This window comes from Eleutherodactylus coqui, chromosome 8, assembly GCF_035609145.1.
Source record: "Eleutherodactylus coqui strain aEleCoq1 chromosome 8, aEleCoq1.hap1, whole genome shotgun sequence".
In the NCBI taxonomy this organism is placed as follows: Eukaryota; Metazoa; Chordata; class Amphibia; order Anura; family Eleutherodactylidae; genus Eleutherodactylus; species Eleutherodactylus coqui.
The window spans coordinates 58,225,659-58,242,320 of NC_089844.1; the positions used below are offsets into that span (position 1 = coordinate 58,225,659).

The following is a 16,662-nucleotide window of genomic DNA, read 5'->3' on the forward strand; positions in this document are numbered from 1 at the left end:
TGGACCGCAGCTCTTCTGTGCGGTCCATTGCCGATTCCAGCCTCCTGATTGGCTGGAATCGGCACGTGACGGGGCGGAGCTACACGGAGCCGGCATCCTGCACGAGAGGCTCCATAGAAGAAAGCAGAAGACCCGGACTGCGCAAGCGCGGCTAATTTGGCCATCAGAGGCCGAAAATTAGTCGGCACCATGGAGACGAGGACGCCAGCAACGGAGCAGGTAAGTATAAAACTTTTTATAACTTCTGTATGGCTCATAATTAATGCACAATGTATATTACAAAGTGCATTAATATGGCCATACAGAAGTGTATAGACCCACTTGCTGCCACGGGACAACCCCTTTAAGGGTAGAACTTCATCATGAATAGGCGTCGTCATTTTTTTCATTACCTACAATCCCTTTTGAGTTATGGATGATGAACATCAGACATTGAGGCGGAGAGGGTCTTTTAATTCAATTTTTGTATTTTTTTTTACGGCTACATTTTGACGATGTAACAATTGCAAATTCACAAGATGTGCTCAAAATGTTCTCCACTGTTAGCTACGAAGTTATAAATGTCTTTTCCAATCAGTTTGGACATGGTTGAGTATGTCTGCTGTGATTTGTGTGCAGGCTTCGATGATTCTAAGCTGTAAGTGGTATCTAAAAGTGTTGTGAGGTCTGGTGATATTGAAGGCCACTCGAGGGATTTTCGACCTTTGTAAATCACCCCAGACCTACTCCTCTGTGTTCAAACTGTTTCATGTTCAAAAACATCTATAACTAGAAAATGGTTGTAGGTATTGAAAAAGATAACTGCACCTATCACTTTATTATGAAATTCTACCCATAAATAATGTATCTCATGACCCCCTCTCCATTGAAGTTTCTTAATCAAAATCCAAGATGATGTCACCAAAATGGCCGACATGCACTACCATAGTGCCAAAAAGTTTTTCCCTACATGCTCTACAAAGTTTCCTACTTGTATCTCTTTTTGTTTAGAAGATATTCCGGATGGCCCTGACTCTTGAATAACTCTACATAGCAGCCTTCTCACATCATGCAGAATAATATAATGAACAGAATATTGTACAATGTAGCCATTGTAATACATTAACTCGACGTAAATAAAAATAAGCTATGTTTAAGTGAGTTATCTCGTTGAGTTATCTCTTCTGCTTCCCTGATTCAATTTGCAGTTATATATTAGCATCTATCAGCCCAACCATCAATAAGTACCTTCCACAGCAAATCCACTACTTCATGCAAACTTTGTGTCTAAATACGCCAGGTCTAGACAATAACACTCAGATCACTTGTAATTCTGTGATATTGATCGTAAAATTGGTATCTCGAAACTCTCTTAGCACACCACAATTGCACGTAGACTTCAAGATTTATCCATTAATCTCATCTCTTGCTTTATGCTCCGGCATGAAATATTCCACTACGCTAGATTTCCTGCAGAAAGTACTCAGCATCCCACGCATTTTACTGCTTATCTGACACAAGGTTTTATCACTGGGGCTTATGAGAAGTTTAATGAACACTATCCAATATTAACTTCCATTATTAGGCATTAACATAGACCTCTACAGAGAAAATATGTAACCCAACAAGCTAATTACTTCAAGCTTAACATGCAATGTGTTTCTATACATTCTGACCCCATACTTTTGAATTGCTCTTCTACACTAATTATTCTAAAAAGTCAAGAAATACTGTTGTAAGCCAATGGAGCTGAAAATGAGAGCCACAATGTATTGATTCATTTAACAAAAAAACTAGAAAGTAGAAGAAACAGAGCATTTCTAAAAAGTATTTTTCATGCTTTGTACAAATTATACAACAAATGTAACACAAATAATGTACAAATGTAAAAAAAATAAAAAATTTAACCAACTAGGTCAAAGATCTGAGCAAACGACAGCAGACAGCAGCTCTTCTCAGACGTATTTGTAGCATAAAGTTGAGTTATAACTTTTTGCTTTTCTTAGTAAAATAAGATAAATTTAGGGATATTCTAGTAACATCTGGAGGATCTCCAGGTAGGAGGATCTCTTTTATACAGGATAAGCGATAACTAGCTGATTGATGGGTGTCCGACTGCTGGGAATCCCACAGATCACCAGATCGTGGTTCCCCAGTTTCCTGCGAGACCGGCAAAATGAAGTGAGAGGCAGCATACATGTTCGGCCACAGTTCCATTCTATGTGAGCGCCAGAAGTTACTGAACACTTGAACTTGGACGTTTTTGGAGCTGCCATTGATATAAACAGAGTGGTGGGCAAGTGTGCATGCTGCTGTTGCATTGATTTTGCCAGTCTCTTGGGAAACTTGGGAACCACATTCTGGGGGTCCCAGTTGTTGGATCAGAGATAATTTAATGTTACTGGAATATTCCTTTAAGTATATTTTCAGACATGGAGGATCTTCCACAGTGGAAAACATCTACAGCAAATCCACATCAGAAGTTGGGTGCAAATTTTGATTCTGACATCAGTGCACATTTGCTGCGGATTTCTCCTGGTGCTGAAAATGTGCAGTTTACCAATAAAGCATAAGGTTTTAATTTTACTTTTGGTGCTGGAGTTTACCATTGTTCCAGCTTATTCTTACCTGGGAACCAGCTCAGCGTTTACTCCTCCTTAGAATGATTCCTGCACTTGAAGCATATGTAGCATCTCGTACAAGTGACTGATGTGCTTTTGGTTTACCTATAGCTATGTTGGTTAGGGCACGACACTACTCCTGGGCACCGCTGCATCCACAGACTGAAGATAGGTCCCCATCACTCAACAGGGTCAATAAGCAGAATATACATTGAAAAATCAGATAACCTGCCCTGTCAAATGAAACGTAAATAAGGGTAGTTTCACATCTGCGCTAGGATTCCACTTTCCTGCTCCGTTCAGAAAGTGGAAAACGAGAATCCCTACGGTCGAATGGCCTTGTCTCTGAACGGAAATGAAAAATGCTAGGTGGACCCCATTGACTATAATGGGGTCCGCCCACTTTCCACCCAGTTGCTCGGCTTTTGGATGGAAGAAAAAGTTCTACATGCTGCACTTTTTCTTTTAGTATTTTCAGCCGATTCTGTGATGGAGGTTCCAACGCAGATGTGAAACCAACCTAACATAACACATTGTCAGCTAGGCCTACACAATAACAAGGTGGCTCCTCCACTCCTGTACATACGCACTACTACGTAAGTAGAGAGATATATTCCAATACACATCATGATTTACTTGGAATATTGCTATATCGCTCTTATTCTTTGCTATCTTTCGGCGAGCAGCATAGTTCTGCCTTAATTGGCACAGCTGAATGTAAGTATGATGTTTATGTTGTGTTTGAGTTGTGCTATTCTAGGGAACTCATTAACATCAAGGGAGCTTTCCTCTTTCAAGCGCATACATTTCCTCTTTGTTAATTCAGAAACATCCTGACAAGTGTGCTGATTACTTCAAAATTTAGGAGGAAGGATTTTTCTACTCTTGAACTCATCACCTGACTCATCATTTCTACTTTTCCTAATGTGATGACAAAGACCTTGCAACCTGAACTGTTGTACATGTGCCTATGATGTTGTAGGTTTGCACACTGGGTAGCAATTATTGTAAGCTCAACGTATTTCATAAAAATAACTACATAAATTTCAAATGAGGGGCCAAATGCTTAAAGCTTACGGCTTGTTAGAGTTTTCAGCTTTTTCCTTTACACCGAAAATGTACCAACATGCAGCAGCATTATAACCCATACCCATTAAAGGGGTTCTGTCACTAAAAACGAAAAATGCTCTACTTATCTATTCCTGCCCCATCAGTCTACTTACCAGATCTTCACCTCCCTTATCTTCTCCTGTCTCCTGCAGTCCGGGTGCTCACTTTACCTCCAGCTGCCTAATTCTTCTCCTTCCTGTGAGGTTACATACATTAGGTTGGCAGTCTGCCAATGTACCTTATGTCACAGCTCACAGGCCAGCAGGAGGACTGCCTATCTTCTTCAGAGATTGCTCATGCGAGCTGTCTCTGAAATAGATTGCAATTCCTTCCTAGGCAGTGAAGCTACAGCACAGGGATGTGACCTTCACTGACCCAGCAGGAAGGAGTTTGTGATGAGGAGCCTTCATAACAAGCTGGTCCCAGCCTGCAGTGAGCTGACCTGGAGCACTGGAGAAGCTCAACCAGGAGAAGATGGGATAAGGAGACTGACAGGGAAGGGAGAGGTAAGTTTAGATTTTTATTTTTTTTTAATGACAAAACCCCTTAAACTAGTTTTTAAAAAATATCTCCACCAAGACCATGGAAATGGTTTCAGAAAAACCTAGTTGAGTTTAAAAATACCATTCTTATAGTCCATGTACACAGCAAATCCAAGCATGCATGTCAACAGACCCAATCCCTAAGGTATTTCATGTTTCGCCATCTAGTGTCTCCATGATGGGAGAATATCTTTCTAATAGAACATTTTTTTCCATGGATACATGCAGAAACCATATGAAAGCTGAGGCACAGTATGGGCCTTTAGCAATCTACAAGCACCTTGCTATCATGAATTGGCACAATAAAGATTAGTCATGCACATGACGGACCCCCATAGTTATTGATGTGGGACCTTGTTAACAATGGAACAGTTTGGGTGAAGGTATGTTTTATTTTAAAAGGGCCTGTCTTCACTTTTGACATGTTTGCTTTAGTATGTATTCCCCATAAAACAAAAATTCTGGATCATATTTTCTTTGAATTCTGTATTGCACAATTCTTCTGTTGTTCTTCCTAGAAAATATGAATAAATTGACAGCTGGGTGTTAGCATTCCCCTTGTCAAAAGGGTGTGCTTTTATACAGTCTGGCATTGTCACTACTGATTGGATAGCCTCAGAGTGTGTAGCAACACCCCCCAAACTAGAAACACCTAGTTGTCAATTTATTCTCAAATTTCTACCTTGTGATGATTTCTACAGTAGCAGAAGAACGACATGTCAAGCTGAATAAAACCTATACATGTCACCTTGATGTCATCTTTGCCACCTTGATCATTTGACTTTAGTTCAGCCTTCTTTCAATATCTACAGTAGATCCAGATGCTGCAACTTCTCTTGGTAGATGCGGAGAAGCTACAATTTATTGTTTGAAGGAATCATCTAATGAAGCAATTATATTTTAATATAAAGACACTAAACAGTTTCACTTGGCTTGGTAATACTACTTGTAACCCTAATGTTATCTCACTCAAGATGAACATATAGCCATATCAACAATCTCTGTTATGGGAATAAATCATATTCCAGAAGATGTCCCTGGTCTGCTCCAAATTGGTTATAAGGAGAAGCTTCATGCATGAAAATGATGTATTTGAGCTGACTCATGTAATCAGTCACTCTCTAATACCATTCTGATTTATTCAAAAGATTAAAATACGTATATAGTTGAACATGACACACCCAATACATGCAGGCCCCCCCAACATTATAACTCATAATTGGCCTAGTATGTAATGACACTAATGATTGACATATGTTTATGCCCCAGGTGTATGCCGCTACCAAACATATCAGCTTTAACTAGATGAGAACAAACTACACTTATACTGTGTTCATCGTGCCTGGACCAAAGGAATGCAATAATAGATAAGAAGTCCCACCCACCCTTGTGCGTCATGTGCCGGGAACCATGCATAGGGGTCTACAGAATCTAACACACACACCAGTGTACAATACTGAACCAGTTAACCATTTAACTGCTAGCTATTTCCTATTAAGGTGGATATAACAGTGTATATATATGTTTGCCTAGACTGATTTAAGAAATACATTTATTAGTATTACTACAACAACATATAGCCATATCAACAATCTCCAACCACTCCAAGTTTGTGTATAAACTCCACAGCTCAATATGTAGAGAACTACATTAGTTATGTCAAGTATGATTAGACTTGTCAGTACAGCCAGAGACAATCCCAGAGCTAAGCAGAGTCAGACCGGAAGATGGATTAATGGGATTTTATGGTCAAACATAGAACACTAGAATGGACTTTAATAAGGAACTGTCATAATAGTGACACAGTATCAACTGAACCACCTGACTCGAACAGGCCATTCAAGCGGAGCACCTGTCCTGAAAAGGGCGACCTCGCTGTGCGAGAGAAACTGAGTCCAAGTCGAACAAATGACACTGACTGGTACACCAAACCACAGTGTTCTTGAGTACTAGGCATGAAATAAAGGAAAAGTGAGCACTAAACTTTTGTTTTCAGAACTGCTGAGCACAGAACCACAGAACACAGGTCCAGTAAGCACAGAAACCTCGGAGCACAGGTTCAGAGAATGCTGACCAGAGTACAAGAAGTATAACCTGCATCCTTTGCACAAATGAGCTGGTTTAAATACCATCAAATAGAAATTGATAGGCTGACTGGACTAAAAGACAACCCAGCTAGCCTATCAGCGCTGGAACTGAAGGTAGATGTTAACCCTTTTCTAATCCACTGTCTGACGTCTGAAGACATTCTGATTGAAGGCTGTACAGCTTCGATGTTGGAAGCCATCCGGCAGGGTATTCTTACTGTATGTTACTGGCCGCTCTGTTGTCGGGGGGCCTCTCCAGCATGTCCCATACCGCAGTACTGGCTCTAGCCAGCAGATGGTGCCATTGTATAATGGCAGAAAGAGAGAGCCCCCTAGGAAGCCTTAAATCCAAAATTGGATTGCAAAGGGTTAATCCCTCAGTGTCCAGGGCGAAATGGCACTGCATATTCGCCACCCAATGCATTATGTGGTCCAAGGCTGACGGGAAGGCATTTTTTCCTTAAATAGGAAAAAATGGCTTCTACCCCATTGTTTTCTTTTTTGTCTTCCTCTGGATCAACATTGGGGGCTAATAGGCTGAACTGGATGGACGGCTTTTTATACTATGTTACTATGTTGTTACATTACCATGGACCAACGTCTGCAGCCAAAAAGTCACAGTGCTGTTAGCGCTGTGACAAGTTCCTCCTCTTATACTAAAGTCTTTGGTCAACCATTACCTCCCCCTCATTTTCCTTCACATTCCGCTTATTGACATTCTGCAATGCAAGACTTGTCCAATATCTTTTCATTCCAGTAAGATCATCAGCAACTCATTGTTCGTTGACTTTAAAATTACTTTCTTATTTTATTTTTCCCAGCCTCTTAGTATTTCTATCACATTTTAAGTTCACCTTCTTGTGCCTTCATTTTTATCTCTGAAGGCAGAAAATTCCCAAGAAATACATAATCAGACAAGCCTGCAGGGAAGATATAGCTGTATGCTGTACGATCATATGCTTACTCATACTGATGACGGCTGTTTATATTGCCCAGCAGTCTAATGTGACCTATATGACATTGAAGCAGTTAATATTAGTGATCATGCTCACTGGTAAACCTGATTCTTTTCTACTACTGTGTGGTATTTCCAAATGCATTATGGGTAATCACCTGCAAGAAAGAGTTGGATGTACTCCCTGCTTATAACTCAGGTTGCTTTATCATTATTAATGTTCCTCAATCACTCTATCCCTGAATTTGTGAAAAAGGTATCTACATTATCATCCAATTCTGAATTTCGACCCAAATATTAATTAGTCAATGGTAACAAACTGGAGAAGTAGTAGGGAGTTTAGAGAGTAGTGAGATATTGGCATTTTTCTATTTGGTGACCAAGCGAAATGAGAAAGTCTAGCCATATTGGTTGTCAGTTTTGCTAGCAGTCTGCTTACAGCTAATCGGTCAATATGGCTGCACTTCCTGTTGTTACATTTGAAAAAGTGGTTACTGCAACTAAATAGAAGAAATGCCAATATATCTCAAAGTAAGGGTCCTTTCACACTTGCGATAAAATCGCATGATTTTTGCGTGATGTGATTGTGCAAGAAAACGCGGAATTAATTAATGATATTCAATGTTTCCATTCCCATTTCTGATGTTTTCTGTCCTGTGATGTTGCAAGATTTGAAAATCACTGCCTGCCCTATCTTTCTGAGTTTTGCTCTTTTTTTTTTTTTATCGCCCATGTTTCCCTATGGAACCTCCATTTTTTACCACATCACAGCACATGAACCTACGTTTTTCGTGCAAGGCGTTTTAACATTAGAAACTCCTATTGTTTTTCGTGCGATAAAATCGCAGGCAGCAGCGATGTGATGTGAGATTATTCTCAGGAAAAAGCATTGCTGATGCTCAAAGAATGCCGGAACACAAATGCAATTTTATCGTGGCAATATAGCAATCATCAGTGTGAAGGAGCCCTAATAGAAACATAATTAGGAAACTTCAGTTATTGTTCTAACTTCTGATTTAGGGCGCCCACCCACTGGCGTTTGCGACGTTCGTGCGTGAAAAACGCCGCGTTTTTTGCCGCGTTTTCGCGGCTTTTCCGTTAATTTCCATTGACTTTCATGGGTGCATTAGGAGAAAAATAAGGACACATATGCAACTGACAGTTCCTATGTTAAAAAACGCAACGCAACGCAAAACGCCAGTGGACAGGAGTACATTCAATTCTAATTGCTCTGCAGGAAAAACGCAAAACGCAAAGAAAAAAAAATCGCCAGTGGGTGGGCGCCCTTAGTAATAAAGTTGGGGGAGAACTTAGGATCATAGAATGGAAGGGAGTTGGGGTCCTTTTGTATCTTGTCTCCACCAGCTGCTAGGGGAGGACCAGCCTTAGCTGGAGGTAATGCCCCTGTCACGCCCCTAGCTGCCGATTTTGCTCCTGGGCTCTTCTGTCCCCCATCCCCACTGTTAATTGCTGGCCATCCATCCAGTTGAGGCCGCCAGGGAGGAGATTGACAGCAGAGTCAGGAGCACAGAGCGGAGGCTGGTGTGGACACATGCCAGCGGAGATGGTAGGTGCTGCTGTGCAGAGGACCAGACTGTAAGCTGCCGTAAGCCAGACTCTAACAGCTGTAAGCTGCTTGAACGCTGTGGTCTGCCGCTTTGCTGCGTGGCTGAGACCAGGAGCACAGTGCACCCCAACTCACGGCACTCCTGTGCTGCCAATTTACCCCCACCCCCCATCTTTCTGTGTCAGCTGTAATGTGTCCTGCTGTCGCTGAAGACGGCTGCACTGCTACCTTGCCGGCCCTGATGTCCATCTCTCTGTCCCTGTCCTGCAGCGGCTGTCATCCACTTTCTTTACCCTTCATCCCACATTTACCTTGCTGCCCCCGCTATCTCATTCCCCGTCCCCCCCCCCAGCTGTCAGATCTCCCCGTCCCCCGATGGCTGTCAGGCGCTTTCTTCACTCTCAGTTCAGGTAGCCAATTGACATGTGGGCGTTGACTATAACTCCACCCTGACAATCCCAGGTCTCCACCCATAGTTCTGGTGTAGACAAGATACAACAGTATCCGGAGTTGGAAGGACCATCCAGAGTCATTGAGTCCAACCCCATGCTCAATGCACTAAATCATTCCAGACAGATATTTGTCATGCCTTTGTTTGAACACTTCCATTGAAGGAGAACTCACCACCTCCCCTGGCAACCTGTTCCACCTATTGATCACCCTCACTGTCAGAAAGTTTTTTTCTAATATCTAATCTGTGTCTCCTCCCTTTAAGTTTCATCCCTTGCTTCTCCAAGACAATGTCAATGACAAGGAATCAGGTCTGCGTAGTGGACAAGTATAAAGGGAAATTAAAGGGCTAATGTACTGTACAACTGAGCAAAGTCTAAAGCTGTGGGCTGTGAGAGGTTTACTGTCCATCAACCTTGTCCCATTACTCTAGTGCAGTGATTCTTAACATGGCAATGGGGGAACCAGTGAACTATTTTATAATACTGGGAAACACTCCCATTCAAAGAAACGTGGTGTAAGGGAAGATATACATTTCTATAATTGTTGCCTATCACTATATTCTGGCTCAGATGTGTTGAGTGTTTTACCTAGCATTTCTAAGCAGGTTGAAATACGCAGTAGTGTCAGATCTTGCAAATATGTTCTACAGAACCCTTGATGATAATCTGGGGAGCCATGGTTGGGGAAAAAAACTGTTCTTAAGATGTGAATACAGTACTTACATAAGGATACTGTTAAGCAAATGTGCACTAAAGAAGATAAATCTCAAGAGAGGACATAGAAAAGTAAAGTATGTCTATAGTCTTCATAAAATATTACTAAGCTTCTGCACTCTTTTTTTTTAATCAATGTGTTTTTGGAAATGAAGAGTTTTTGTAATTGGTTTTCATTAAAAATGTATGATTGTTTGATTTCTGTGCTTGCATTGTTTTCCAAGGAACTGCAGACTGGAAGACTGAAATCTCATGGCAAATTCTGTCACTAAACTGACAGTTCCTTCTCTTTTGGATTTACTGCCTTTCCACTGAGCTCTTACATAGGGCTGTATGACCATGACCATGCAAGGGCATGGGGAGAAAAAAAGTGCAGAGAAAGCTACTGTTACAGAGGGCTGTGACAGTGCTGGAGGATGGTGGAGGAGAACAGGCGAGAATAAAGAAAGCTACTATTACACATTGCTGTGAATGTTCTGCTCTTATCAAGAGTGAGTGAGAATAGACCAGCAGCTATTCAGAGAGAGGATGGAGAGACAGCTGTGTATTATTGAGTGGGTTTGGCTATGCTACACAGCCTCTGAAAGAGGAGAGGGGAGGGAGAGCTGAACGTATGCATATTCATAAGATAGACCAGCTGAATCACTGCTGAGAACACCTTTGAGACAGAAATAAGCATAGAAGAGCCTGAAAACCAAGTATGAGACTTTATAAATGTATGAGAAGGAACACTTAATGCAAAAACAGATAAGTGCATCATTTTTTGCTGCCAGAACTAATAAGATATGTGTATATCGATTTTTCATACACAAAGGTTACCACAGCCTTTAAAGCTTTTCTTTGCTTACATTGTAATCAATGTAATTAATAACATACAACTGACAGGATATTATGTTCTTCCTATATATATCTTCATTAACCATATTGACCCACGGTAGAAGGAGAGAATTTTGTATTGATTCCTTATGGTTTTCGAAATCTCTGCTTACAGTCATTCAGTGGCAGCCTTTATTCTTTCATTTCAAGGGACAAACGTCTGTCCTACTCATGTGATAATCGCATAGGTGTTCAGCTCAGGTGTAGTGTAGTTCTCGGTGATATGACTTGTAATGGGATGAGCACCTGTGTGATCATCAGATGACCAAGTCAGATTTTTATCCCTAAAGAAAATTACAATTTAGGCCTCATGTCCACGGGCTTAAAATCCACAGCGTTTCTCCCGCACTCGGATCTGCGCCCCATAGGGATGCATTAGACACCCGCAGGTAGTTAAATACCTGCGGATGTCATTTTTCCCGTCAGATACGGATCCGCGTGTGGGAAAAAATATGGACATGCTCTATTTTCGTGCGGGTCTACCGCGGGGACGGCTCCCGCAGGCTTCTATTGAAGCCCATGGAAGCCGTCCGGATCTGTGGGAGACCCGTACCAGAATTAAACTCACCTGCTCCGGGCGATGCGGTTCTTCCCTTCTTCGCGGCCGGATCTTCTTTCTTCAGCCCGGTGGATGTGCCCGGCATGTGCCCGCCGGGCCAAAGGAAGAAGATCTGGCCACAAAGGAAGGAAGATCCGCATCGTCCGGAGCAGGTGAGTTTATTCTGACTTTTAGGCCTCATGTCTGCGGGGCAGGAGGGACCCGCTACGGATTCTACATGAAGAATCCGCAGCGGGCCTGATTTTCCCCGTGGACATGAGGCCTTAGGCCTCATGTCCACAAGCGGATCAGATTCTGCATGCGGGAGCCCGCAGCAGAATGTGACCCTGCCTGTAGCTGAGGACACTGCATTACTTCTACATGCTGTCCGGTTCTTCTATTTCCAGGTCTGCGGATGCATGCGGAAGCACCAGCCGGCACGCAAGTGTAGTACTTTTCTTTTCTTTGGAACTCCTGCTTTCCCACGGAATCTGCAGTAAAATAGATCGTGCTGCGATTTTTTTTTTCCAGACAAAAGGATCCGCAAATCAAATCCGCATGCTTTATTTAATTTGTGGACGCCCATGTGTCCCTATGGGTGGCTTCATTTGCAGATTTTCTGCGAGCGGATTACGGACATCAAACCCTCCCATGGACATTGGGCCTTAATGACAGCAGAGATCTTGAAAGTTGTAAGAAATTAATAAAGAAAATCTATTGAAAATTGTATAAACCTTCATTATGCAGTGAAAACCTTAATTTGTTAAAACTGGAATATGTCTTAAAGTTTTTAAGCTCTAATTTATCTTGTTGCCTTTTGATTTCATTGTTTGTTGCAGGTTTTTTTTAAAGCGGCTTTTCCAAGAACACAACCAGTGTTCATATGTCCTATTAAGACAAATGAACGTCATAGTGCAGGATCCCCCATTTAGGATCCCCTCTATGAGCCGTTCTGGTGGATGTTCAACCATTCTTACATTACAAGACAACCATTTATCTGAATGGCTGTTATGGAATACTGCATTTTCCCAGCAGTAACTGCTACAGGATAAATGCCTGGCTGCCACATCTCTCAGCAAAATGTGCTGCTTGCCCCGGGGGGTACTAGGAGAAGGGCCCAGGGCGATTCACTGCTTGCCCCCGGCATTGCATCTGAAAATGTTGTGTCTGGTGGCACAACCCCTTTAAATGAATTTGAAGTGTTTGTAATTTCCTATAGGTATATTGGTCATCTAATTATATAATATGAATTTGTTGCCGCTATATAAATTCTATTACAACAGTGTTCGTATTCAGCAGGTAAAGGCAGGTATATTGATGGAGGCTTGCTTCTGTAGTACAAAAATAAGACTACGGTAAGTACATTAGTCTCATAGGGTGACATGAGAAGATGACCAGGAACAGTTATCAGACTCTGCAAATTGTTCTTCCAAATAGAATCATTTCACGCTAGTAAGCAGCGCACTACATGCTGAGCTTAATTATCAAGCAGTGTGCATCAATTTAACCCTAGTTCTTGCAAAAAGCATTTTCCAACCTCACCAGGGTAAGCACTCTGTAAACTTTGTTGATGCTGAAATGGTTATTATGGCCTGAAGTTGTTTGGCAGTTTGTAGAATTAAACAATATTACTTTAATGTCTTCTCTGTAGGAATACAAGTCAGCAAACATTTCTAGGTGATGCAGTAAATTAAACAGAATTTAAATTATAATGGGGTCTCCTACAAAAAATACTCTTAATGTTTACTTAACTTTCTATGGATGTCTGCTTTAAGATGAGGTTTGGCTTTATGGTTCGATTAGGTGCCTAGATGGCTACATCTACCACACCCTAGTTGATCTTCTAGGAGTTGTTCTGGCAAGGTGATATAGTGTTACAACCTCCCCAATGCTGCCACATTGTAGCCCCATTGAGATGAATATTTGTTGTGGATCAGTGTACAGGGCGATTCAAACGTCAGGGCCAACCAGAATATCTTCTCAATGAAAAGAGATGCAAGTAGGAAACTTTGTAGATGCGTGGAGGAAAACTTTTTGGCACTATGTTGGTGCCTGTTGACAATATTGGTGGCAGCCATCGTGGATTCAGCCCAATGGAAAGGGGGTCATATGTGATTTAATGGTAGAATGTCATTAGAAATTGATAGATGCATTCAGTTCTTGTTTACTTCTGGACACAACCAGTTTTCCTGAACATCTGAATCAGTTTCCTGACAGTTTATACATTCGACGTTGTCTTCTTGGAAGTTCTTAATTGAAAGCCTTGGTTACCTCAAGTAGACTTCAGTTACTAACCATCTGGGTGATCTTAATTCTGTCCTTGAATGTTCATGTCCTTTTCTGATTCCTGAAAAACATGTTCGTGTTTTCCATGCCACATAATTAAACAAAGCAACTTGATTAATACTCAACAAGACATCATCCATAACTCAAAAATGGTTGCAGGAAATCAAAAAATGACTGCATCTACCAATTTCTGATGAAATCCTACTCTTAATTCATATCAAACAGAAGCCAATAAAATTTTGCGCTCAAATTATTTAAAATCAAATTCTAAGAACTTAAATGGTAAATTTCATGGTACTTACTTGGTGTGGCGGTAGATTCCAGAAAACTCCCCCTTAATGACCAGGAATGCAAAAGTTATGGCGATATTCTCCATCAACATTAAGCTAAATCCAATGTTGTATACATTTTAAAACATTTATTAATTAAAGACAGGTACAGTATAAAGCAATGCGTTTCGGAGAACTGTATCTCTTTTTTCAAGCACAAAGATTATAACAGATGGAATGTCAGGTTCACTTAATATAATGACATGTCTGTGACTTGGCGGTAATGTGGGGCAGAGCGAACGTAATTGTGTTCGTACGTGTTTATGAGCAAACATGCGCGCAAATAAAAAATACCAAATACAAGCATGCTTTCCAATGGCCGCAAAAGGCATGCCGACATCGGAAATGTACACCCACCAGTGTGCGGTTCAGGGCCTTGGCACGCAGGTAGGGCCTGCGTGCCAAATCCCGGAAATGGATTGGAAATTGCAGATGTTGAAATTTAGAACATGATATATACAAAAGCGTTATATATTTTAAAAAAAACATTACTGTGCCTGAAAAATATATAAATAAAAGGGAAATAAATGGTAAAAAACAGAAAAAATCGTAGACCTATGAAATATAATATAATGTTAAGATAAATATAATTGTCAGGGAACCAGGGAAAGCAGGAGTCGGGGGTCCCTGCAACGTAGCCCACAACCCCTGTCCCTGCCTATTTGCCTCCTCTCCTGGCTAAACCCAGGCGGGCAACTGGGCGACGGTCCCTACACTGGCTAGGGGAATGCTGGGGAAAGCCACAATCCCTGGAAGCAGAAAACAAATGGACAAACAGACAACCAGAGCGAAGCACAAAGGGAACCGCAAACCAGTCCAGGGGCAGGCCAGGGTCAAGTACAAAAAGTCAGTCCGGAGAAACGCAGTACAGAAGGAGGAGACGAAGTCAGGTCAGGGGAAAAGCCAAGGTCAATACACTGGTAAACAGGAATACAAGATAACGCTGGTGAGTGTAAGGAGCCTATACAAACACTGGCAGTGTCAGGAAGAAACTGAGGGGTTTAAATGCTCCCGCCCCAGCAGCTGATTGGGGCGGAGCACCTGACAGCAGCAGAATAATCAAGTGCTGGGAGAACCTCCCTCAGCACTAGCAGACCAGACTAGGTCAGTGGGGATGCAGCAGGCTGCCATGGAAACAGGGACACAGCGCTGGGCAGCAGCCGCCATGTTCCCAGCACCTCTGCGCCAAGTAGTAGTCGGGCGGCCAGGAGTGATGACCAGTGTAGGAGCCCCCCTGCATCGCACACTCGCTAGCCGCCCATCCTGACAATAATATATGTATATAATAAAAAAAATACAGTATAAAAACCCAATATAAGAAAGATATAGAGCTATGGGGATGTCAATTATTCAGGCAGTCTGCACCAGGTGTTTCCATTCCTTTTATTTTGTTTTTTACCTTTGATTTTATTTCCCTGAGCGCTGTCTTGCTTTTAAATATTTGACCCTTAAATAATGTATTCCATGACCCTTTTCCATTGAAGCTTCTTGGCCTGAATCCAAAATGGCTGGCACTAAGATGGCCAACCATAGTGCCAAAAAGGTTTCTCCCACCCATCTAAGTGTTCTACAAAGTTTCCCACTTGTATCTCTTAAGTTCAGAAGATATTCTAGGTGGTCCTGACTTTTGAATCACCCTATTAAATAAATGGGCTGTGACATGACAAAATAGTATAATAATTCTTTTCTTGCATTATCGTATTGAAAAACAGATAACTGTTGAGAATTTGGGCATACATCTGGTTAATGATAAAGTATGGGTAGGTAAGACATATATGGCCAGAGAACTTCGGAATGTGTTGTGAATCTAGCCTTACAGCATGTTAGGAAAGGGTTGGATGTTAGCAGAGGTAATAAGAAAAAATTAGGCAGCTACTTGGATGCTGTATTGACAATTAATACTACCTTAGAAGAAATTTATGACATCAACTACAAGACGGACTTATAGGGCTGCCATTAAGAAATCTCTTTAACTCCCGTGCTTATTTAAGCCATGTCTGAAGAAGATGCTGCATCTCCGAAATGCATTAACCCTCTGCAATCCAATTTTGGATTCAGGGTTTCCTAGGGGGCTTTCTCTTTCTGCCATTACACAATGGCGCCATCTGCTGGCTAAAGCCAGTACTGCGGTATGTGACATGCTGGAGAGGCCCCCGACAACAGAGCGGCCAGTAATATACAGTAAGAATACCCTGCCGGACGTCTTTTAACATCAGAGCTGTATAGCCTTCAATCAGACGTCTTCAGACGTCAGACAGTGGATTGGAAAGGGTTAACATTGGTTGTTTTAATTATCTATTAAAGAAGAATCAGGTTAATAATTCATTTGGATACTCTCTATTGTTTATAGGAGCTGCGCTCTTAATGCCCACATTATTTAGTAGCTTTCTTCAGCCTAATTGCTACGCCCCACATCACACAGTCAACATTAGTGGACAGGCAGTACCCTATCCCGCTTTCCATAATTAAGCCTAATTTCTCTACACAGTGACAGTAGAAGGCGATCCACCCATTTCTCTTCTTGTCTTGGATCATCTACAAGACGATTGTCTTGACTCAGTGTAAGAAGATTTATGATTCAAAATGATCACAGACGTTACTTGTGT

General features: G+C 41.7%; 1 protein-coding gene across 1 annotated transcript in view; it reads left to right on the top strand.

The window, feature by feature from the left end:
- Positions 1–16,662, top strand: part of LOC136576410 (potassium voltage-gated channel subfamily H member 8-like) — a 463,162-nt gene that overhangs the window by 341,191 nt on the left and 105,309 nt on the right. The window lies entirely within an intron of this gene.